Genomic DNA, 26,073 nt, shown 5'->3' on the forward strand with positions numbered 1-26,073 from the left:
CCCACTTTTTTTTTAATGGGATTATTTGTTTTTTTCTTGCTGCTTTGAGTTCCTTGTAGATTCTGGATCTACAGAATCTTTGTTGGATGCATGGATTGTGGAGATTTTCTCTCACTCTGTGAGTTGTCTGTTTTCTCTGCTGATTGTTTCTTTTGCCGTGCAGAAGCTTTTTAGTTAATAATTAAGTCCCATCTTAATTTATCTTTGTTTTTGTTGCATTTGCTTTGGGGTTCTTGGTCATGAAGTTGTTGCCCAAGCTAGTGTCTAGAAGGGTTTTTTCAATGTTATCTTCTAGAATTTTTATGGGTTCAGGTGTTAGATTTAACTCTTGGATCCATCTTGAGTTGATTTTTGTGTAAGGTGAGAAATGAGGATACAGTTTCCTTCTTCTGTGTGTGGCTTGCCAGTTCTCCCAGCACCATTCATTGAATAGGGTGTCCTATCCCCACTTTGTGTTTTTGTTTGCTTGGTCGAAGATCAGTTGACTGTAAGTATTTGGCTTTATTTTTGGGTTCCCTGTTCTGTTCCATTGGCCTATATGCCCATCTTTATACCAGTACCATGCTGCTTTGGTGACTATGGCCTTATAGTATAGTTTGAGGTCAGGTAATGTTTATGACTCCAAATTGGTTATTTTGGCTTAGTCTTGCTTTGGCTATGTGGGCTCTTCTCTGATTCCATAGGATTTTAGGACTGTTTTTTGTATTTCTGTGAAGAATGTTGGCAGTATTTTGATGGGAATTGCATTGAATTTGTAGATTGCTTTTGGCAGTATGGTCATTTTCAAAATACTGATTCTACCCATCCATGAACTTGGGATGTGTTTCTATTTGTGTCATCTGTGATTCCTTTCAGCAGTGTTTTTTAGTTTTCCTTGTAGAGGTCTTTCATCTCCTTGGTTAGCTATATTCCTAAGTATTTTATTTTATTTTTGCAGCTATTACAATAGCTGTAAAAGGGAGTTCTTGATTTGATTCTCCACTTGGTCACTGTTGATGTGTATATTAATTTTGTATCTTGAAACTTTGCTGAATTCATTTTATCACTTCTAGGAGCTTTTTGGAGGAGTCTTTAGGGTTTTCTAGGTATACAATCATATTATCAGCAAACAGCAACAGTTTGCCTTCCTCTTTACCGATTTGGATGCCCTTGATGTCTTTTCTTGTCTGATTGCTCTGGCTAGGACTTCCAGTAAGTACTGTGTTGAATGGAAGTCATACCACATTTTCTCTATCCATTCATTTGTTGGTAGACATTTGGGTTGCTTCCACCTTTTGGCCATTATGAATAGTCTTGCTTTGAACATGGATGTGCAAATCTCTTTGACATGTTGATTTCAACTCTTTTTAGAACTGGAATTCTTTTTGGGATCTCAGAACAGGGATTGCTGGATCATATGGTAATTCTAGGGTTCCCCCCCGCCCCCTTGAAAAAGTTCTGTACTCTTTCCAGAGCAGCAGCACCATTTTACATCCCTACCAACAGTACAACAGGGTTCTACACACTGGACATTTGCTGTTTGTTTGCTAGTGCCTATCCTAATGGATGTGAGGTGTTGACAATAATTTAACACTACCAACTGTCTACTTAGCTTTGATTTTTCTGAACTACTCCTAATATGTTTTTACAGAATCAACAAAACTTATACATTACATTTGGTTACTGGGTATAGCTTATGCTTCTACCTATTTTTTCCCTTTTATTTGTCCTGTGAAGTTTTCTACATTCTCTATTTTATTTATTGGATTCCTATAGTATAAGGTTAATCTTTTCCTTATATTGGTGGTTGTAGCTAACAGCTTCATCTAATTAATTAAGATTAATCTAATCTTAATTTAGGTTTTTTTCCTTTATTATTTTGAGAGGTTGGGGTGGCAGAATATTTCACAGGTGGTGCTAAATATAGATGGAATATCTCTAATCTGAAATGCTCAACATCTGAAATCTTTTGAGCACTAACACAGCACTCAAAGGAAATGCTCATTGGAGCATTTTGGATTTCACATTTTCAGATTGGGAGTGCTAAACTGTTACACTGCAGATATTTCTAAATCTGAAAAACTTGTGGTCCCAATCATTTTAGATAAAGGACACTCACTGTATGCTTGCATAAAGAAGCACCTAATGTTTGTTTTTTATTCCTGACAGTAGGCGACATTAATGATCATTCCTAGAACCATTATTTCCATGAGGGCAAAGAAAATGTTGATATTCCAGTTATATCAAGCTTTTATTATATGTAACATTTCTATAAAGAGAAACTTTCCCTAACAGATATTTCATTACTCTGTGGCACAGATTGCACAAAGGCATATGAAATGCATGATTCTTTCCTTTATTTACCAGTTTTCAAAGTACTGAGTTGTTTCCTGGAAGCCTTTCTAGGGTTCTTGAATACCTTTCTAAGTAACAAGTGAGGATTTTTTTGAGTTATTGTGAGCTTTTGGATTTAAGCATTTGATATGTTTTATTGCACTGTAGTTTGTATTCTTATTGATGTCATTCCCTTGGCCAAAAGAGCCTTTTCAAGCTTACTTCTGAGTCTTTTTTGATGTGACTCTAGTATTCTCTCTCTGGTAACTTCCTTGCTTTCTGACAAAATAAGATGTTGGCCAAAGCTCATCTTGTACGTGTCCTTTGTTGGTCCTCAGATCAGCTATGTCTCTAAGAAGTCCTGATTCCTTTTAGTGAAAAAGAATATTTATATATTTATGTTATGTAATATGCAATAGTTAATATGTAAACATAATAGAAAGTAATATATTAAAAAGAGTATAAAAAATAGAGTACATGTACTTTATAAGTACTTTAAGTACATGTAAATATAAAAATAAACATAATATAAAATTATACATATTTTTACATTTATAAATGTATATTTAACCAGTATGAGTAGTGACTATCGTTTTCATTGTTCTTTTTTTGTCCACGTCTCAGTGGGATTACAGCTAAGTATTACGTTTTAAAGTAAGTCCTCATGTGTAATCCGCCCCCTGCCCACCACCAGTTTGATACATAGTTGGGTCAACTTGTCCTTTCTCTCCCCTATCTCCCCAATTCCTGCTCCCCTTCCCCTTTTCTTCTTCTCTTCCCCTCTCCCTCTTTTCTTTTTCTCTCTTTTCTCCTTTTCTTTTCAACACTGTGTCATTCAGTCACCCAGGTAGGAGTGCAGTGGCGTGATTGTGGTTCACTGCAGCCCTGCCCTTCTGGGCTCAATTGATTCTCCCACCTCCACCTCCCAAAGTAGCTGGGACCACAAGTGCGTGCCACCATGCCTGGCTAATTTTTTTTACTGTTATGTTATGTTATGTTATGTTATGTTATGTTATGTTATGTTATGTTATGTTATGTTATGTTATGTTATTTTGAGACGGAGTCTCGCTCTGTCGCCCGGCTGGTGCCATTTTGGCTCACTGCAACCTCCGCCTCAATCGTTCAAGCAATTCTCCTGCCTCAGCCTCCTGAGTAACTGGGACTACAGGTGCATGCCGCCATGCCCAGCTAATTTTTGCATTTTTAATAGAGATGGGGTTTCACCATGTTGTTCAGGATGGTCTCTTTCCTGACCTCGTGATCTACCCGCCTCAGTCTCCCAAAGTGTTTGGATTACGGGCATGAGCTACCACACCTGGCCAACTTTTTTTTTTTTTTTTAAAGTAGAAACAGTGTCTCCCTGTGTTGCCCAGGCTGGTCTTGAACTCCTGGGCTCAAGCAATCCTCCTGGCCTCAATCTGCTAAAGTGCTGGGATTACAGGCCTGAGCCACTGTGCCGAAGCCAGGCCAATTTGTTTCATTTTATTTTTAGTATTTAGAATTTAAAATATTTGTTTTAATTTTGTTTTATAATCCTAGGAAACATACCACTTCAAAGTGAGATACATTCTTCCTCCTTTTGTAAGTAACCAAGTTACTTACAAAAATCAAACTATTTTTTATTTATCTTGCTCAAATGTAAACAAATACATACGTATTCTTAAATATTCTGGAGATCACTTCATAGCAGGACGTAGATATAGTCTTTTTTTTTTGTTTTTTTTGTTTTTGAGACGGAGTCTCGCTCTGTCGCCCAGGCTGGAGTGCAGTGGCCGGATCTCAGCTCACTGCAAGCTCTGCCTCCCGGGTTCACGCCATTCTCCTGCCTCAGCCTCCCGAGTAGCTGAGACTACAGGCGCCCGCCACCTCGCCCGGCTAGCTTTTTGTATTTTTTAGTAGAGACGGGGTTTCACCCTGTTAGCCAGGATGGGATATAGTCTTTATTCATTGTTTTACAGCTGCATTCTACTCTGTTACACAGATAGCTATTTCAAGAGTGGAAGTTTTTAGATAGCATGAAATGTGGATGTCAATTTGCCAAATTCCCTTCTGTAAAGCATTATGCCATCTTATGTTCCTTCCAGCAATATATGAGGTTCCCTTTTTCCCTTTGATATGTATTTGTCTTTTAATCTGATAGGTTAGAAATAGTATTTCACTATGGTTCTAATTTGCATATTTTCATTTATTTTATTTGCTAGTTTATTTTGGAACTGTTTGCATATCTTTTTCTTTGAACTGTTCCAAAGATAGATTCTTATTTTGCAGAAAAGTCTACCAACTATATTGATCAATCCCTTGAGCCCTTCTATTTCCTCTTGTTCTGATTGTATAGTCATCCCACAACTTCTAAAAATTAATTTGGTTTAACAACAGGACTCTTCCACAAAGAATGGAATGATGCTGAGCAGTTCTCATAGGTTTGATTCCTGAGGAACCAGACCCTTGATTATAACCCTTTGTTGGAAAGGTGGATCTAGAAAGTTCCTGTGGGGAAGCCAGAAAGGGAAAAGGAGGCTGATACCGAGTGCCTGAAAGACTAATATTTTTGTGCAATTGGAGTCAAATCATGTGGCAGCCTCGGGGGACAGTGTAGAACATGTCTGTTTTTCCACCCAAGGGGCAAGGAACCTGGGTTACTTTGTCACCTAACCCCCATTCCTTAGTCAGCGAGTTAGGCTTTGCAGAGGGCAGGGCAGCAGCTCCTGACCTGCTGTTTGGCCTCAGGGTGCTTTGCAGTAAAAAACTACCCAGCTGCTCAGGAAAGTAGAGTGATGAGGGAATGTGGGCTGGGCCTTGCCGGCCTCTTCTGCATCAATGAATATTCTAGTCTACTGGCAGTTACATTTCTCAGTGTAATTAGTAAATCACCTCTTTCACTCATAAACCGCCCTGCTGTATTTTGTTAACATCTCTTATCTCATAACTTGATTATTCTTAACCGAAAGAAGTTATGACTTGCCAGACTGAAGACAAGACCTCAAGGAGTTGTGACCCTGCCAACAGGTTGCTGCCAGGAAAGAGTGTGGTGCATAGCGAGGAGTCAGTGATTATTACCTACTTATAAATGTAGCATCCGTAAATTAATTGGTTCTATTTACTGTAGGAAAGTTTATTGTTACTATTTTCATTTTTAACCTTTTACCATCATGATTCGGAAGTGGCATTATTAAATGTGAAGAAAGAATGACATTGTCACATGATATCGTGTGAACCATTTTCATTTCGTTGAGAATGTATGCCTGTCATTAGAGGCTGAAGTAACTGACCCTAAAATGGAAGCCGTGAAAGACTGTGGTATCACGTGAAAGGCAGAGAAAGCTTGGATTTTTACATGGATTTAATCTTTATACAGGTTGAGCATTGGTTATCCTAAACACTTGGGACCATAGTATTTCAGATTTCATATTTAGTTGGATTTCGGAATATTTGCATATCTGTAATGAGATATCTTGGGGATAGGATCCAAGTCTAAACACAAAGTTCATTTATGTTTTATATACTCCTTATATATATAGCCTGAGGGCAATTTTATACAGTATTTTAAATAATTTTGTGCATGAACCAGAATTTTGACTGTGACTTGTCGTATGAGATCAAGTGTGGAATCTTCTGCTTGTGGCGTTATATCACTGCTCCAAAAATTGCAGATATTGGAACATTCTGGATTTTGGATTTTTGGATTGGGGTGCTCAATTTATATTAACTGTAATATAGGGAATTAGTTCACTATTAATGGTGAATTAGTATTTTTATTTTACAACATTTTTCATGTTTCAAATAATTTTGCTGTCCTTTCTATAAATTCTCAGTGTAGGCACTATTCAACCAGGAATAAAATACTAGCTCTCTTATCTCGAGAAACACAGAGTAGTGTGAGAGCAACGGCATACACCCACAATAGAGGGATAGATGTTTAACACGGTAATGTTAAAACAAAAGGTGTCCTATCACTGAATATTATCTGGCTGACTTTTAAGTTTCCTAATTTTCTTCGGGTGTACTATATTAAATTTGGTCTGACTAGATTTTGACTATTCGTGGTTGGACAGCATGGTCCAGTATAACCATAAAACTGGAAACCGAAGGCCATTTCTTATTTCAGTGGTATATTGAAGCCATTTGAAGACTTCCCCCCTTCCCGTTCTTTTTTCTTTTCATTCATCCATCCATCCAGTGGATAATATTGCATGATTTAAACAAAAATTTTTGCTTGAGAGACAAATTAACATAATAAAGTTAGTTTGTAAAGGACAGGAACTTCTAGTTTTATACAGGTTCTATTGGTTTGCTTCTTCAGCTTCTGTCCTGTTTCTTAAGCCAGTTAATTTTAGTTATATCTTTTCATTTTAATCCTGGTTCATAGGAACAGATATCCTTCCCCATGCCTATTTTCTCTCTTTTCCTGTGATTTACTAGCACCCGTAAGGAGGGTCTTTAAAACAAAAAGGTTGGAATGCTAAAGTTCTTCCTTCACAATCCTCTATATATTAGGCATTCATTTCCTGTCAGGTGTTTATTTGGATCATTTTTTATTGCAACCTGATATTTTAAAAAAAGTGACTTAGAGCCTAAGGGCTTGTGATTATAGAACAGATTACATAGAGGTACTTTAAACGTGTAAGGGAAAAATGCCCAAAACCGTTTTGATTCGTTTAATTTTTTTTTTTTAACTGAATGAATGAGTGAAAATCAACCCCAAAATGGAAGGGTTAGTATAGTTGACCCTTGAACAACACAGGTGTGGACTATGTGGGTTCACTTTTACTTGGTTTTTTAAAAATAAAAATTAGATCTAGTATGCCTGCCTTTCCTGCCTGTCCTTCCACCTCTTCTACCTCTCCCACCCCTCAGACAGCAAAACCAACTTCTCCTCAGCCTTGTGAAGAGGATGAGGACCTTCAGAATGATTCACTTCCATTTAATGAATGGTAAATATATTTTCCTTACGATTTTTTAAATAACCTTTTCTCTAACTTCTTTTATTGTAAGAATACAATATCTAATACCTACAACATGTAAGATGTGTGTGTTTTCGTTATTAGTAAGGCTTCTGGTCATAACTAGGTTGTTAGTAGTTAGGTTTTTGGGAGGTCAGAAGTTATATGTGGATTTTTGATTGGCTGGGTTGACACCCTTAACTCCTGCTTTGGACAAGGGTCAACTGTATATGTTCTGTCATAGAGAGGTAGTTATCTTACTTAAATATTGCTGTAACCATGTAAAGTTGTTAGTATCTGTTTTATTGGTGAGAAATCCATTATTTTTCTTAAAAACAATTGTGTGTTCTAATTATAGTAGAGAGATGAAAATTTATTTCAGAAAACAGACTTCCATTGCTCCAACCCTATGCCATGTAACAGGGCAGACGCTTTCATTACCACCTGAACATACAGCTTGTGTATGTATGTATGTATGTAAGACAGGCTACCCATATTGAGACACCTTGGCCCTTGTTTGCTATTGGCTCCCCTCCCCCACCATTTCACTTCTATACTTAGACTTATCCAATATGGTAACCACTGGAAATACATAGCTGTTGAACACTTGGAAATATGACTAGTCAGAATTGAGATGTGTTGTAAATGTAAAATGCATGCTGGATTTTGAAGACTTAATTTTTTTGTTTTTTAAGTAAAATATCTCAATTTTAAAATATTGATTATAAGAAATTATAATATTCCAGATATATTTGGTTACATAAAATAATATTAGAATAAATTCTGCCTGTTTCTTAACTTTTTCATGTGGCTACTAGACAATTTAAAACTTACGTGTGTGGACTTGGCCAGTGCTAATATCTGGGGAGACTGGAATGACTTTTTGAGGGTTCCTAAAATTAGATATTGGGACTATGTTACAAAGCTAAGTAAGTTCTATTGAGTTTAATCCTCATTTTACAAATGAAGAACTAATGTTTAGAGAATTGATTCCATTACAGAACCAAGACTTGAACTGTATCTCCTCATTTGCACTCCAGCATTCTTTTAAATTTTGTGTAACACAGATTATATAGAGGTGAATCATGAGAGTTTTCAGTGGACCTCAGGCACCCATAGAATAATAGGGTTGAAAGCATCTTGATAATGACAGGTCTCTAGATTTTTTTCATTACTTTTGAGAGCTAAAGGCATTTGTTATTTTGGGAAAATTTTCTTTTATTAAAACTTAGAATTTTATTATCATCTATGTTGTAATCTCTTATTCAGGAAGATCAAATTTTTGCTATCATTTTTCTATACTTCCTATTGTCTTAGAATTTTTTTACCATATTTTTTCAATCATAAAGTTTCCATTTGGTTCTTTTTTTTATAGTGTCTACTTCTGAGAACTTGTCTTTCGTGTCCCTTCACGGACATCTTTGAGAATTCTGACACCTGGATCATCTTAGGATTCGTATCTGTTATTTTCTTTTCCTTTGAGAATGATCAGATTTTCTTCATCTGTACCATTCCTAGAGAATGTCGTTGTTTTTAAATGAAAGCAGGCAATTAACATCCATAGGCTCAGACTCCCAAATTCTGTGGCACCCGTGGGCAGTGGTTCCAATGTCGGTTCAGTTTTCAAAGTCTTTGCTAAGCTACTTTGAGTCTGCTTCCTGAATGAGCCTCTGAGGAGTTAGTATGGAACCTGAAGGTGATTTGTGCCTTCAGTTCTCAAGACCTTTGTAGTGCTTCTTTAGGTATGTTCCACATGCACATCTTGGGATGAATTTGGAACTTGTGTTGGTTCATAGGAAGAATTACAGGATCCACTTCTCCAGTTCTCTCTTAGGGATTTTTTCTTATGCTCTTCAGTTCCTGGAGGCCTCATTTCTGGTTTAGTTTGGCTTTTTTGATTGAAAGAAACTGGCTCAATCTAGCTGGTAAGCGTTGCGGGGAACACCAAAAAAGTAGGCCAATTATAGTGTTGAACAAGTGTGCTCAGAAGAATAGTAGAGAGTTATAATTCCACAAATGGAGTAGGGGCTCCTATGGAACAAATCCTCCCACAGATAGTAACTACAATCTCTGGACAACATATGAAAAACAAACATTATGAGGACACCCTAGAACAAACCTGAAACAAGTAGAAGCCAGACTGGATTGGAGTCTTATGAGAATGGCGTTGGAGTTTCCTGTTATTGACAGATCTTTGCCTGGGGACAAGTTCCCTTTGGCAGAGGAACTAGAGAATTGTTCAGAACTAACGCTGCACTGCAGAGTAATGGAGTCCAGCACGGGGAAGGAGGAAATCCAGGAAGAAAATACCCATAGAGGTGGAGTACCAAATTTGGTTTATAAACTCTGCTAAAATATGGGGTTGACCCCTAAACTGGAAACCATTCAGGTGTCTATAAACCAAGAAAATGGATTATCAAGTTGCTGTATGTGTACAATGGAATACTACTAAGCAATAGGAAGGAACCAAGGCGTTGATGTCTGCAGCAACTTGGATTAATCTCTAAAACATTATGCTGGCCGGGCGCGGTGGCTCAAGCCTGTAATCCCAGCACTTTGGGAGGCCAAGACGGGTGGATCACCAGGTCAGGAGTTTGAGACCAGCCTGGCTAACACGGTGAAACCCCGTCTCTACTAAAAAATACAAAAAACTAGCCGGGCGAGGTGGCGGGCGCCTGTAGTCCCAGCTACTTGGGAGGCTGAGGCAGGAGAATGGCGTGAACCCGGGAGGCGGAGCTTGCAGTGAGCTGAGATCTGGCCACTACACCCCAGCCTGGGCGACAGAGCGAGACTCCGTCTCAAAAAAAAAAAAAAAAAAACATTATGCTGACTGAATGTAGTCTTACACAAAACAAGCCATCATATGTGATTCTATATATATGATGTCCTAAAACCATACAGACCTCATCTATTGTGCATGTGGGGTAGGGCAGGCAAAACGAAGTTATGAAGGGGAAAGATGAAGAGGTTGGCAGGTGGTAGGAATGAGTGGTGAGGAAGGGGATTAAGTGGGGAAGTGCATGTGGCAGCTTTCTAAGGTGTTGGCAAATGATTCTCCGGCCTCAGCCTTCCGATTAGCTGGGATTTACAGGTGCCTACCTCTAGGTACAGCTAACATTTGTCAAAACTTACTAGAGATGGGGTATCAGCCATGTATACGTCCATTGTATTTTGTGTAAGTCTTTTCTTCTTTTCCCTTCCCTTCCCCCTTCCCAAAGTGCTGGGATTACAGGCATGAGCCACTGTGCTCGGCCAAGTTTTTCCTTTAAAAAAAATAAAATAAAATAAAGAAAAAACATTACTTGATGGGCAAGTTGCAGTATTTATCGAAGTATACTGATGACTGCAAGTTCTTTGAATAGATGTATTAAAACAAATATGAGGAAATGTTAATTTTAAATTGTAGGTGGTAGCTATGTGGATATTGTTTTCATTTTTTTCTGTATGTTTGAAAATTTTCATAGTAAAATGTTAAGAAAAAATGGAGACCAGTGGATGGTATTTCTCGAAGTCAGGTTCCTATTAATATGTTGTTGTTTTTTTTAATGGCATTCATCAAAATTCATTTCTTTAAATTTGAAAATAGTTTGAAGAGCTCATCGGTAACATTTTTCTGCTGGTGCATTAAGCTCTGACCTGCTTATGATGCAGAAAGATAGAGAAATATGAGTAAATAAAAGCACAAGACAAAACACACATACTAACTTGATCATTTCAAAATGATGTAGCAAAGGCTAATTAAGGTCATTTCTAATACCTACATTTGGAGGGGATGGATACGCAATTAGACTATGCTCAGATTCAAGTGATTAATGGGAGATGGAATTCATGGAATTGCTAATTTCGAACACGTTTTCGAAAATGCTATGGGAGGAAATTATTTTATTTATTTATTTAGAGACGGAGTCTTGCTCTGTCATCGCCCAGGCTGGAGTACAGTGGCACAATCTTGGCTCACTGCAATCTCCACCTCCCAGGTTCATGCCATTCTCCTGCCTCAGCCTCCCGAGTGGCTGGGACTACAGGTGCCCACCACCACGCCTGGCTAATTTTTTGTATTTTTAGTAGAGATGGGGTGTCACCATGTTAGCCAGGATGGTCTGATCTCTTGACGTCATGATCCACCCACCTCGGTCTCCTGAAGTACTGGGATTACAGGCATGAGCCCCCGCGCCCGGCCACGGGAGGAAATTTTTTTTTTTTTTTTTTTTTTTTTGAGACGGAGTCTCGCGCTGTCGCCCAGGCTGGAGTGCAGTGGCCGGATCTCAGCTCACTGCAAGCTCCGCCTCCCGGGTTCACGCCATTCTCCGGCCTCAGCCTCCCGAGTAGCTGGGACTACAGGCGCTGCCACCTCGCCCGGCTAGTTTTTGTATTTCTTAGTAGAGACGGGGTTTCACCGTGTTAGCCAGGATGGTCTCGATCTCCTGACCTCGTGATCCGCCCATCTCGGCCTCCCAAAGTGCTGGGATTACAGGCTTGAGCCACCGCGCCCGGCCGGGAGGAAATTATTAAGAGTTTGTTTCCACTCTCTTAATTGACCAATAGTCATTTGTGGAGTATGGCTTAGGACACTTTTTTAAGTGTGTTGTATTTGTTTAAAAAAAAATGCTGTATGATTTTTATGGTGGAATTATTAGCGAGATTGGATTGATTAGAATTTATTTTAAAATATAATCTCTTTGGAGGACGAGACAGATGGATCATGAGGTCAGGAGATCGAGACCATCCTGGCTAACACCGTGAAACCCCGTCTCTACTAAAAATACAAAAAATTAGCTGGTGTGGTGGCGGGCGCCTGTAGTCCCAGCTACTTGGGAGGCTGAGGCAGGAGGATGGTGTCAACCTGGGAGGCGGAGCTTGCAGTGAGCCGAGATCGTGCCACTGCACTCCAGCTTGGACGACACAGTGAGACTGTCTCAAAAAAAATACACACACACACACACACACACATATACACATACATATATATACAATATATATAAAATCTCTATCTTAGAAAAGTTGTTGGATTAAAAAGCACTGTGACAGGATTTTATGGTTCTTTCATAAAGTTTTGAGATACAAGTATAGTCGTATTAAAATTCAGTACTATAACATCCAGTGTTATGCATAAATATTATAAATACTGGTTCATTTTCTGGCCGCTGTTAATTTGCTGTTAGGAAAGTTATTCTAATAGCCTCAATTTTTAAATATATATATCAGATTAAATTGTGAGTGGGGATGAGAGAAAAGTAAAATATTGATATTAAAATATAATTTGTAATTACAAGATATAAGATTTTTAAATTTATTTCACTTTCTGGTTTTTTTTTTGGAAGCACTTCAATTTTAAATTCATTTTAGAACATAACATGAAATTACTTGATGTTATAATGATTTGATATTTCTCTAGAAACCAAAAATTTGGACTTCATTTTTGGTCTTTTTTTATCACTCCAAATGTATTGCAGTAATTTTTTTGTTTAAATCACTATTTGTATATATTATAACTTTATCAAAGTAAAACTGCTATGTTGCGCCTAGCCCTAGTCATTTTGTTGTAAGAATTCTATATTACTGATATCTAAATGAGGCATTTTGGTCTTTGAGAAAATTGTGTTGTGTGCTAACTTTGGAGATGGTAGAATTACAATTGTGTGTTTATGCCTTCTAGATAGAAATTTAGTGATGAACAATCGAGTGGATTTCACACTGTGTACCAGCTAGTTATTTAAACATCAAATTATCCTTAACTTCTAATTTTAGTACCAATGTCTTCCTAGAGGAGAATATGTTACCCAAACAGAAACAATAGTTCAGTTAGACTTAATTTTTTGCAGGAGCTCATTTACATCTGTGTAATACTGACTAAAGACTATAACGTATAATACTGTATGTATTATACATAGTAATATATATACTATATTATACAGTACTGTAATTATACTGAATAAAGATAATACTATTGTAACAGAGATGAGGTCTTGTTATGTTGCCCAGGCTGGTATAGAACTCCTGGGCTCAAGTGATCCTTCTCTCTCAGCCTGCCAGAGTGCTGGTATTAAAGGTGTGAGGCACCACAACCCACCTGTTATTAAATATCTGAATGTTTAAGTCTCTCTGAAAAAAATGATGGACAAGGTAAGGTAGATGGATAAAATTGCTGAAAACAGCTCATGATCAAAATGGAACCCTAAAGAGTTATCTGTATATGATTGCGATTTCTGTTATTTGCCATCATAATACCAAAATCAAAATGAAAAATACATTTAATGTAAATGAAAGTTTTGCTTCAAAGATATCTATCTCAGAAACACATTGATACTACATCCATCTTAAGACTGGCCAAGAACAAGAGAGAAATCTTATTAATGATTCTGAATGTTGTGTTAGGAGGTACTGTGTATTGCCAAGGTGAAATGTTCAAATGACTAAGTAGTGGACTTGCATGTATGCCAAGTTATTTTATAATCACTTTAGGTAATTTGCATTTAAGAAAAACTTTAAAAAACAAGGTTTTTCCATTGCATGTTTCATCATATCTTTACATCCTTTAAAGTAGATTTTTAAAGAGCTTCTTGATTGTAGAGATATGTTTACTGGTTCTCATATCCTTGAAGTGTTAAGTCTGCCAAGTAAGAATCTTAGCATCAACATAAGCAATGAAGTATAAAGGAATAAAGAAATACAAAGTAGAACATCAGTTGATCTTTGAACTTTAAGCTAGTTGTTAAATTTGTCAGACCCTGGAGAATTTCCTAGAACCAGGCAGTTAATTATATTTAGGAAATTAGTTAGAAAACCACAGATTTTGAGGTACCCAGCACCTATTGTTACCGATAGGTGTTTGATTTCTTTCAGTATAGAAAACTTAAACATGGAGACACTGTTTTTTAAAAAATGTTTCTGTGTGTCACTAAAAAAAAGTTTTTTTTTCCTTTCAGTTAGCTTTATTGTCAGAAGGAGAAGCCAGATTCTACTTTGAGAGAACCAGAAAAAAATATTATGAGTAGGGAAAATATGCTCATCAACACAGAAGGATATCACAAGCATACTTATTGTTTTATTGCATGTTAAATTTAAATAGTTTAATTTACTCTAATCATTTTTCTTGTCATTTTATTCTTTGTTCAGTTATTTAATCCGGGACAGTTATGGGCACTTTATCACTTAAAGTAAGTACTAGCTCAAAGGTGTGCTATTTTCTAGATTTACTTGGGCAGCCTGGCCAAAGGTGAATTAGGTCTTTTCGGGCCATAATTTGGGTTACTCGTTACTAATTCAGCTTAGATGATAATGATTAAGCCTGATCATGGTACTGAGGCTGATAAATTCTAAAAACCTTTCTAGTAGTTAAAAGAAAGCAGTTGCTTTTTGCAATTTAAAATTTTATGTCCTTTTTATTGAGGACATAATTATGTCCTTATGAAAATTATTTTCAACCTTGTTCCTTACTGCTGTTTCCAGTGTTAACAGTTAAACCTTACTGTTAACAAACATCTTACATTTGATTGATTCTTCCTAAATTCATCTTTAGGATCACTCAAGTGTTAAAGCTAGAGGGGCCGTTTCATATTATCTAATTCAGTACCCCCATTTTACAGAAGAGGAAACTGAGGCCTTGGACTAGAACAAAGGTCTCCTGACTCAGTCCAGGACTCTTTCTGTTACATCTTGCTGCCTGATATTTGTCTTTATGGAACTCAGCAACATCACATACAGGGTGAGCTTTTTTTTTTTTTTTTAAATGAACACATAAAGTGATTTGCTACCCTCATTAATTACTAGTCCTCATTCTTGTCTAACTCTTATTATTTTCCTTTTCTACCCATATTTATGTTAATCGATTATATAGACCCAAATACTTGTGACACGTTTTTATTTTGCTGCTACCTCTTCTTGATGTTTGACTATTATTTTTAAGAGTTAAACTTTCAGAGGATTTCTTACCAATGATGACTGCCATTTTATCAGGCACTGTAGCAACAACTGATTAAAATGTGTAACAGAAATTATTTGTAGAATCTGATTTTTAGATTAAAAAAGTTAATTACAAATAAGTTGAAGAGTGTGGATGAGATCTAAGGAGCTATAATACTGGATACAAAAACTTTTTTTTTTTTTTTTGGTGAAATACCAACATCCCAAGAAATAATCAGCCAACAGTGTGATATAACTGCTATTAAAATAGCCTATACTATGAATGCATGGATTTATGCATATTTATCTTTTAGGTTATTGTGTTGTTTTCTTTATCAGTACTCAGGTTGGCTCCTGTATCCTTTTGACAAGTCCCTAGCAATTTTTGGTAATTTTCTTGCTTTCTGTTTTCACATGATATTACAGGTTTATGTGGTTTTCAAGGGCAACTCAAGGACTTCTTTTTTTTTTTTTTTTGAGCCGGAGTCTCGCTCTGTTGCCCAGGCTGGAGTGCAGTGGTGCGATCTTGGCTCACTGCAAGCTCCACCTCCCAAGTTCATGCCATTCTCCTGCCTCAGCCTCCCGAGTAGCTGGGAACACACATGCCCACCACCATGCCTGGCCAATGTTTTGTATTTTTAGTAGAGACAGGGTTTCACCGTGTTAGCCAGGATGGTCTCAATCTCCTGACCTCATGATCCACCAGCCTTTGCCTCCCAAAGTGCTGGGATTACAGGCGTGAGCCACCGTGCCTAGCCTTTCTCCAGTTCTTACAGTAAGTTCATGATTACAGGTTATAGGACCGAGGTGTCATTTTTACCCCTGCATTAGTCCAGGTTCTTCAGAGAGGTGGAAAAAAATGTGTGTGTGAATTTACTGTGGGAATTGACTCACGTGCTAATGGAGTTTGAGAAGAGCAACCTAGGTTGTCTACAAGCTTGGAGAAAACTGGGGAAGCCTGATTCAGTCTTACGTCTGAATGCTTCCTAACCAGGGAAGCCTGTGTTATAACACTCAGTCTGAGGACAAAGACCTAAGCACCTGGGGAGCTGCTGGTGTAAATCCTGGAGGCCCGAGACCAGAGAATATGGAGTTCTGAGGTCCAAGGGCAGAAGAGAGGTGTCCAAGCCCCATGAGGAGGAAGGTGGGAGGGAAAAAGAGGGAGAACTTGCCTTACCTTTGTCTTAACTATCACAACCCCTTACCTTCCATTTAAAAAAAAAATTTATGAATGTTGCCTGTCGATTAATTTTGCATTTGTAAAAGATCAGGAAAATACAAAATCTAACAGCTTAATGAAAATCAACACTTTTTTTTTTTTTTTTTTTGAGATGGAGTTTCGCTCTTGTTGCCCAAGCTGGAGTGCAATGGTGTGATCTCGGCTCACTGCAACCTTCACTTCCTGGGTTCAAGTGATTCTCCTGCCTCAGCTTCCTGAGTAGCTGGGATTACAGGCGCACACCACCACATCTGTCTCAAGTTTTGTATTTTTAATAGAGACTGGATTTCACCATATTGGCCAGTCTGGTCTTGAACTCCTGACCTCAGGTGATATGCCCGCCTCAGCTTTCCAAAAGTGTTGGGATTACAGCTGTGAGCCACCACACCCAGCCCTACATATTCATTTTTAAAAAAATCTGTTGCTGGCCAGGTATGGTGGCTCACGTCTGTAATCCCACCATTTATTAAGGCTCAGGTGGATGACTGCTCTAGACCAGGAACTTGAGACAAGCCTGGGCAACACAGCATGACCCTGTCTCTACAGAAAATAATTATAACATTATTTTTGTAATTAAGGTGCACACGCCTGTAGTCCTAGCTATTTGGATGTATGAGGCAGGGGAATCCCTTGTGCCCAGGCGTTTGAGGTTGCAGTGAGCTTTGATCGCATGACTGCACTCCAGCCTGGACCACAGAGTGAGATCCTGTCTCTTAAAAAGAAATAAAAAATCTGTGGCTTTATGTCACTGAAATAACCATGGTATCAAACTTTGTAATTTTAGGGTAAACTAAGGCACCATGGCTTAACTGCTGTGAATGCTGGATAAATTAGTTGAGTTGGACAGAGTACCACTGTCATAATCACACAGACACTTTACATCACATAGATAAATATTAAGGTTTTTGGAATTTTTTATTTAGTTTAAGTATTCATCAGCCATTTTAAAGCATCCCTTGTCACCTGTCAGTTAACTAATTGTGATTCAGATGAACTAAATCAGGGATCTATGATAGAAATATTTATTTGACTGTAGTTTTCCTGGAAAGATATCTGTGTGAAGACTTGTAGATACTGTTTTATTTTTTATTTTTAGTTACCTATTTTTTTTTGAGATGGAGTCTCGCTCTGTCGCCCAAGCTGGAGTGCAGTGGCACGATCTTGGCTCACTGCAACCTCTGCCTCCCGAATTCAAGCAGTTCTCCTGCCTCAGCCTCCCAAGTAGCTGGGACTACAGGCACTTGCCACCATGCCTGGCTAGTTTTGTATTTTTAGGAGAGACGGGATTTCACTGTGTTAGCTAGGATGGTCTCGATCTCCTGACCTCGTGATCCGCCTGCCTTGGCCTCCCAAAGTGCTGCAATTATAGGCATGAGCCACCATGCCCAGCTGACATTGTTTTATTTTAATCAAGGCAAAAATTGTATGTAAATACTGCTTGACTTATACTTTATTTTTTTGAGCTGGGGTCTCACTCTTTCGCCCCAGCTGTAGTGCAATGGTGGTATAATCATACCTCACTGCAGCCTCAAACTCCTGGGCCCATGTGATCCTCCCACATTATCCTCCCCAGTAGCTGGAGCTTCAGGTGCATGCTACCGTACCTGACTAATTAAAACCAATTTTTTTTTTTTGGGGTAGATACTGGGTCTCCCTATGTTGCCCAGAGCTCAAGTGATCCTCCCGCCTCGGCCCCACAAAGTGCTGGAATGATGAGTGTGAACCATGCACTCAGCCGGATTATATTTTATATGCTGGAGCATGAGAGCTATGTTTTATTATTTATGAAAGCTTAAAAATATATTTGAATAATGTTTTAGGTGCCTTATAAGATACAGGCTGCTGATTTGTTTTGTTTTGTTAAAAAAGGCAAAAGATTTATTCATTCCGAAGAGAAACCAGAGTATGACAGAGTGCTTTTTAAATGCTTATAATCTGGTAGTGGTTGAAAAAATATGCATATTAAAAGGTGACATCATAATAATGTTAACACTTAATAGGTTATAAGTGGCTTTTGCACGCACTCCCACCTGTGAGGTGTGTAGATTAGGTTTTATTCTCTTTCACAGTTGAAGAAACTGGGGCTCCGGGAAGTTAAAATGACTTGATATAATGTCTTAATGTCAAAAGCCAGTAGCATTAAAAGGAAAATGTCAGCGTTCTGACTTCTGGTCTAATAATCTTTTTACTGTTGTCCAGTTTTGAGAAGAGTAGTAAAACTGCACTTAGGGATACAGGAGGAAAGTAGCCAGACATCTTTAATGTTGATATTTGAATAGGTATCATAAAGATACAATATTTGAAGAAGAATAGACGAATTTCAACAAGTGCAGTTGAAACAACTAAAAGCAAAAAAGTGGAAGTTTGTGGTACATGTTAGAATGATACCAATATACTCACTTGAAGAGTAAAGTGCATTTAAAGGTGGTACTGTATGGCTAGATAGGTACTTTGGAACCATAGAATGGAGAACTTTGGAGACTCTTAGGCTATTGTAATAATACAGGTGATAGGTACTGTAGAAAGAAAGACGTGGCTGTAATAGGTGTTGGATACATTTTAGAATGTACAGAGTTTTAAAGCCTCATTTGTATTATGTGAATATAAGTTTTTTTTCCCTTTTCTCAAGGACTCCATCTCACTAAAATCCCCAATTTTCAGGTGAGATGTAAAGTAAAAGTTAAGTATTTTTCCTTTCTGAAAATTTTGTTTTATGATGGATTTAACATAATTTCTTACCTGCTTTATATTTATAAAAAGTTTCAAGTTAATAATACTAATAAAACTATTATTATAAGACTAACAAAAGCAGTTTAAAATTTCTTTGTGGTTCTCTTCTGTCCTTAGATTATATTCCCTAGAGATGAGTGCAGCGAAAGCACTCTTGTAAGGTTTGTTTTCTTTGTTAGTAGACAGTTTTACTGTTTTTACAGTATTAGAAGGTTCTTTGTCATTCATTTTGTATGTAGACAAGGTGGGTTGACTGGGACTGTCTTCCAGTTGTCTGCTCATTTGGAGAGCCAAACTGTTGAAGAAGGCCCCATACAGGACATGCTCACTGAGCAAGAGAGCTGGCAGACACTTGTAATGTCTCTTAAATCTTCTGATTGGATATAGTGTGTATCACATCTTCTGGAATTCCACTGGCCAAATTATGTCACATAGCCGAGGTCCATGTTGCCAGGAGGGGGATGAATAACTCTATTGCAGGGAAAAAGAGCGCTTGAATTCTGAACCAGTAATACCTTCAGCCTCCTCCAGCCACTAAAATTGGTTGTTCCCATGTGTCAGTGCCATCATAGTTACCGTTATTAGTGTTAGTTTTGTTTTTGTTTTAAGGGGATTCTCTGATAACCAAGGTAGACAGATGACTGGAGGTAAGAGGAAAAGGCTTTTGTTACTCTTGTCTATACCTGTCTTCTACAGCACGGAAGGGGCAAATGATGGAATCTGTATGTGTCATCCCAGGCTTTCTCAGCTTAGTATAACTATTACAGATTGAATTGTATCCCCCTAAATTCATAAGTTGGAGTCCTAACCTCCAGTACCTCGGAATGTAATCTTATTTGGAAATAGGGTCCTTATAGAGATACTCAAGTTAAAATGGGATCATTTAGGTAGATCATAATACCTTATGATTGGAGTCCTTATGAAAAAGAGAAAATTTGGGCACATACAGAGGGAAAATAGTATGAAGACACAGGGAGAACATGGCGAAGTGACTAGAGTGATGCATCTACAAGCCAAGCTCTATGGTCTGAATTTGTCCCTCCAGAATTTATGTTGAAACCTGATCTCGATTGCAGTGGTATTAAGAGGTGGGGCTTTTTTGGAAGTAATTAAGACATAAGGGCTTTACCGTCAATGAATAGAATTGTGACCTTATAAAAGAAGTTGAAGGGAACCCCCAGGCTCCTTACACAGTATGAGGAGGACACAGCCAGAAGGCACCATCTGTGAAGCAGAGAGCCTTCACTAGGCACTATATCTGCTGGCACCTTGATCTTGGGCTTCACAGCCTCCAGAACTGTGAGAAAAACTTCCATCTGAGGTGTTTTGTTTTGTTTTGTTTTTCAGTAGCCCCAGTGTACTAAGACACCAAGGAAGCTAGGAGAGAGGACTGGAACAGACCCCTCCTTAGCACCTTCAGAGGGGATGTGGCCCTGCGAACACCTTGATTTTGGACTTCTATAAGACAATAAATTTCTGTTCTAAGCCTCTTAGTTTATGGTACTTTATTGTCACGCTAATTTAGAACTTTGCTAGAAAGCACCTTTAAATAGAAGTTTGGCAGCCAAGGCAGGAAGAAATGAGCTTGAGGTTAGCCTATTTTTTTAACCTTTATTGCATAAATGAGTAGTCTAGCTGCTAAGTAGATGCAGGAGGAGGGGTCTGTCTGTTTAGATTGAGAAACATACCTTCAAATCTGTTATCTTTTTCAGCCTGAAAAAGATAACTTGAGTTAGTTCTAAGCTGGAAATCTGTACTGAACCACACAATACTAAGTTTTATAGTTGATGAGTGGGGAAGTTTCAAAAGCTAGTAGATATTATGAATTGTTTCCCCACAAAGATATGTTGAGGTGCCAACTCCTAGTACCTGTGAATGTGACTTATTTGGAATGGAAATAAGATCTTTGTAAATCACGTTAAGATTATGTTATTAGCATGGGCCCTATTCCAGTATGACTGGTGTTTTTATAAAAAGAGGGAAATTTGGACACAGACAACACACAAAGAGGAGAATGCCATGTAAAGACTCAGACACAAAGCAAGTTGGCCATGTGAAGATGGAGGCAGAGACCGGAATTTTGCTGCTACAAGCCAAGGAATGCTGGGTGCTACAGAAGCTGGAAGATGGATAGAATGACTCTCTTTTAGAGACGTTGGAGGGATCGTAGCACTGCCAACACGGTTCACTTCGGGCTTCTAGCCATAGAACTATGAGACAATTAGTTTCTGTTGTAATTTTAAGTGGCCCAGTTTGTTGTAGCTATCACAGTAGCTCTGGGAAACTGATGCAGAAGGACGTGGATTTTGAGAGTACTTTGTGGTCTTTGGGCCTGTTTCTCTTACATTGTTACATTTTGTACAGGTTATCAGAATATATTTAGTTGGATAAACCACAAATTCCTAAACTGTGTTGTGTACAGTGTTCACCTTCACGTTTTAAAAATATTAAGGTACTTACTATTACTCAAGTTCGAGAAAGATTGAGTTAAAATGTATTTATGTCTTTATTGTGATATAGGTAAGTTCCTTGGAAAGCAAAACATTAAGCTATTATTCATTAACATTTTGTTATATTAGGTTCAGCCTGTCACCTAACTGGCTTTAAGGAATGAAATATACTTGGTGGCGGTGAGGGTTGGGAGGTAGTGTAGAAAACTTGGAATGTAAGTCTGTTCGAAGAGGGCAGTGGGCTCCGTTGATGTTAGAATGTGGGGGATCAGATTTCGGGCTTGGGAGAAGGTGGGGATGAGGAAGTTGTCAAGGCAGAGAGTTTAATTAGTGAAAGAGTGCTAAATTTTGAGGTGGTTGGTCAGGAAAAGGTTGATCTAGGGAAAGGGTTGGTAGAAGCATAGGGGAGAGCTGTGCTTAGTCACGTTTTCCCCTAGGCTTAGGCCTCTTCTTGGCAAAGAGGTTGATCATGGCTCATATGCAATGATTTTGGAAAGAAGAAAAGCCCTATCATCTTATGCTTGAGTATCTTCTAATATATACACAACAATTATTGATATGGTCAGGAATAGCAGTGTAAGTGTAAACTAGTTTCTTGGTATTATTAAACACACGTGCCTCTCTATTCTCTAGCTCTTTCACTCCCTACATCTCCTCTGTTCTTACGTGTCCTCAAGGTACACAGGGACGGATATGGAAACTGTACCAGGTATAACTTGGAAATCTGGCTATAAAGAATTTCAGATTTTTTGCCCAGCTAGCCCTGCTCCCTTAATTCCTTATGTAGCAAACAAGTTGAGTATATAATAAATCAATTCTCCAGTACCAAAGCACTGCATTCTTTGTTGCTATGTATGTGGTAAAGAATGCTACCCCATGTTTGGAGTCTGGAATGTGTTTTCTTGGGAATTAAATGCTGCAAGAGAGAGACTAGTTTCCAGTTTTGGTTAGAAGGAAAGGGATTGCAACCCTTTGACACCTTCTACAATACTAGTGATGAGTCTAGGCAAAACACACAAAAACATGCTGAATCCCACCAGAAGGAAAGACAGTGGGTTGCGGTAGCAGCTTCCACACTCCTCTACACCTTCTCCTAGTCAAGTTTGGTAGCAAATGGAGTGAGTTTGGCTATGAAGCCTACTCTTCACAGTATTTATTGTTTCTTTATATTAGGGACAGAGTCTGGCTCTGTCGCTCAGGCTGGAATGCAGGCGCGATCTCAGCTCACTGCAAGCTCCGCCTCCCGGGTTCGCGCCATTCTTCTGCCTCAGCCTCCAGAGTAGCTGGGACTACAGGTGCCCGCCACCGTGTCCTGCTAATTTTTTTGTGTTTTTAGTAGAGGTGGGGTTTCACCGTATTAACCAGGATGGTCTCTATCTCTTGACCTCGTGATCCGCCCACCTCAGCCTCCCAAAGTGCTGGGATTACAGGTGTGAGCCACTGCGCACGGTGGATTTCTATAATGTTACAGTGTTGAGGGCCTAGAACAGTGGCAGGTGTGTAGTGTAGTACTCAGTAAAACATTTGTTACATGCAGGATAGAAAAACTAAATTTAAGTAAAATGATTGAATCTTTACAAATAGAAGTCCATTTATAGAAGTGTAGTCTCAGAAAATTTATAATTTTAATTTCTCTAATATGTTTTGGAGTTAGTAGATACCATGTGTTATATCAAAACTAGAACTTTGGTACGCTGATGTTTATGGCTTTTTATTTTATTATTATTATTTTTTTTTGAGACAGATTCTCGCTCTGTCACCCAGGCTGGAGTGCAGTGGTGCAATCTTGACTCACTGCAAGCTCTGCTTCCCGGGTTCACGTGTGTATGGCTCTTGTTCACGTGTGTATGGCTCTTGTTCACGTGTGTATGGCTCTTAAGTACCTTTTTTGTTTATTAAATATAAATGTATTGAATAATATGTATTCCAACATGAACACAACAGAAACCAAACTAAAGATTTAGGTTGTGTTAAAATATGACCGATACTGTGGGCTAAGGTCTCAAACATTTTGGTCTTAGGGCCTTGTTACAATCTTAATTTATTGATGGTCTCAAAGAGCTTTTGTTTATGTTATAGTTATCAATATTAACTGTATCAGATATTAAAATGGAAATTTTGTATTACTTACTAATGCTTTTTTTTTTTGGAAATCCAACTCTCTTTGTCACCCAGGTTGGAGTGCAGTGGTCCTATCTTGGCTCACTGTAACCTCCATCTCCCGGGTTCAAGCAGTTCTCCTGCCCCAACCTCCCAGGTAGCTGGGATTACGGGTGCATGTCACCACACCCGGGTAATTTTTGTATTTTTAGTAGAGACAGAGTTTCACCATGTTGGCCAGCCTGGTCTCCAACTCCTGACCTCAAGTGATCCACCCACCTCAGCTTCCCAAAGTGCTGGGATTGCAGGTGTGAGCCGCTGCACCTGGCCATGTATTCTTTAAAGTCGGTTTCATTTTATTCATTTGCAAGAAAATGTCTGCCAAATCCCCAGTCTGAATAACTATATTGTCGTTTCTTCTCTGAAGTATAAACGTTGTTCCATGAAAAAAGTGACTAGTGTAACTTGCAGTTCAAACAATTGCAGTACTGTTTTTTGAGACAACCATTATTTTAGTATGCAACAGAAGTGCTCTATGTTTACTTAGCACTTTGTTACGTAGCATATTAAAAAGATACGTATTTGAACATTAAGATTTTCATAATATTACTTTTTCTGCTTCATTCAAGGATATTCTTCAGGGATTTTTTTTGTTTGTTTTGAGTCCATAGTGGTGAAAAATACAATGACTACTAGTAATACCATCAGGTCTTGATTCGTAATACTAAGGTGTGAGCAGTTTTACCCACTATCGCTTTGTAACGTTGGTGGTAACATTGGTGCAAATGCCAATGGAGTGAAAAATGCAAGTAATATCCTAGTAATACTATAAAAATAATTTTGACCTCACAGATCCCTTAAAAAGTCTTGGGAACTCCAGGGGTCTATGGATCCCAATTACTATGCTAAATAAAAAGTTGATCACATTTTGTCATGAGTATAACAAAATACCATATCTGATTTTAAGTTTTGAACACCTTGAACAGCCTTAACAGTAAAGTACATTGCTATGTGTCTTTTAAGAAAGAATCTTCTAAGAAGATACTATTTTATTAAGAAATATTAAGAGTTAACTTTGCAGTTAGAGACTGTAACTTGACTGGGTAGGGCACTTACAGTAGGGCCTCAGTGTGGTTATGGAGTGATGTACTTCTCCTCTCCCCAGTCCGTGTGCCATGTGGGCTTTTTTGTTGCTTGTTTTTTAAATAGTACATTTTATATGACAGTACTGCCAACTGTTTTCTCTCACCCTGTGAAACTGACCTATGAGACTTTCATGGTGGATTTCTCCTAGTTTTCAATAAAAGTTGGAAACCTGCTCCAATTTATGTCAATTATCTTTACTTCATTTTCTTTTCCCTTTTCCTTCTTGGTTTACTTAGCTGAGTTGTGTGTGAGTGCACATATGTATGTGTCAATCTGTTAGCTGAGTACTAAAGTTAGTTTGCGTCATCTTCACTTGATTTGAGCAAGCATTTATGGGGGATGGATGTTGATCTCTTTACAGTTTATTATTTTTTTTAAACTATACCTCGATTCTTGATGTGTATCAATCACATATTTCTGCTGCCTGAACAGTCTTTTGGACATTTTTACTCTTGACCTTCCAGAGAATTGACTGAGTGTAACCAATCCATGGACACATGTTTTGATTTACTTACTAGTCTGAGTTACTTAGGATTTTTTTTCCCTCATGAGGAACCAAGGAATAACCACATCTTCTTTCTAATATACTGTTTCATAAGCATTACTATGGGTAGTATTTATTACTCTGGCCTCCTTTTCTCTTTGTTCTTCCCATACTATTTGAGTTTTAAACAGAGTTCCCATCTATTCAGGTGATTAACTGGCGATTAACTGTCCTTGAAAAGCTTTAGCATGTGTTCCACTCTTTAAGATTCTCAGAACATGTCTGTTCCAAAGCTAGAATGAGAAGTTTTAGTTGAGAAAGTTTCATTAGCTTTCTATTGTAATACTGATTCCTATTCAGACAAACTCAGTTTTTTATGCTAGTGAGAAGGACTGACTTCTTTATTTTAGTTTATTTTTATTTTTGTTTTTATTTTCATTTTTGAGACGGAGCCTCACTCAACTGCCCACGCTGGAGTGCAGTGATGCGATCTCAGTCTCCTGGGTTCAGGTGATTCTCCCATCTCAGCATCCCAAGTAACTGGGATTACAGGCACCCGGCATCATGCCCAGCTAATTTTTGTATTTTAGTAGAGGTGGGGTTTCACCGTGTTGGCCAAACTGGTCTTGATCTCCTGACCCCAGGTGATCCACCCACCTCGGCCTCCCAAAGTGTTAGGGTTACAGGTGTGAGCCACCGCACCCAGCTGATTTTTATTTTTTATGTCTGACTTTCTGATTCATTCCCAGACTGATATTGCTTTACCTTAAGTTCTGTGACTGATCACTG

At 38.3% G+C, this 26,073-nt stretch overlaps 1 protein-coding gene across 11 annotated transcripts in view; it reads left to right on the forward strand.

Annotated features, from left to right (window-relative positions):
• The window catches only part of TBL1XR1 (TBL1X receptor 1), a 186,860-nt gene that overhangs the window by 109,581 nt on the left and 51,206 nt on the right, over positions 1–26,073 (forward strand). For 2 of the 11 annotated variants that reach the window (XM_031663566.1, XM_031663567.1), the window contains exon 3: positions 14,840–14,958. The exons of 8 other annotated variants lie outside the window; for them this stretch is intronic. The gene's annotated coding sequence lies outside the window, so the exon portion shown is untranslated. Of the gene's footprint in view, positions 1–14,839; positions 14,959–23,372; positions 23,396–26,073 lie in introns of those variants that run through there. One more of the 11 variants, XM_031663569.1, reaches the window with a different exon arrangement.

Source organism: Papio anubis, chromosome 2, assembly GCF_008728515.1.
Source record: "Papio anubis isolate 15944 chromosome 2, Panubis1.0, whole genome shotgun sequence".
NCBI lineage: Eukaryota > Metazoa > Chordata > Mammalia > Primates > Cercopithecidae > Papio > Papio anubis.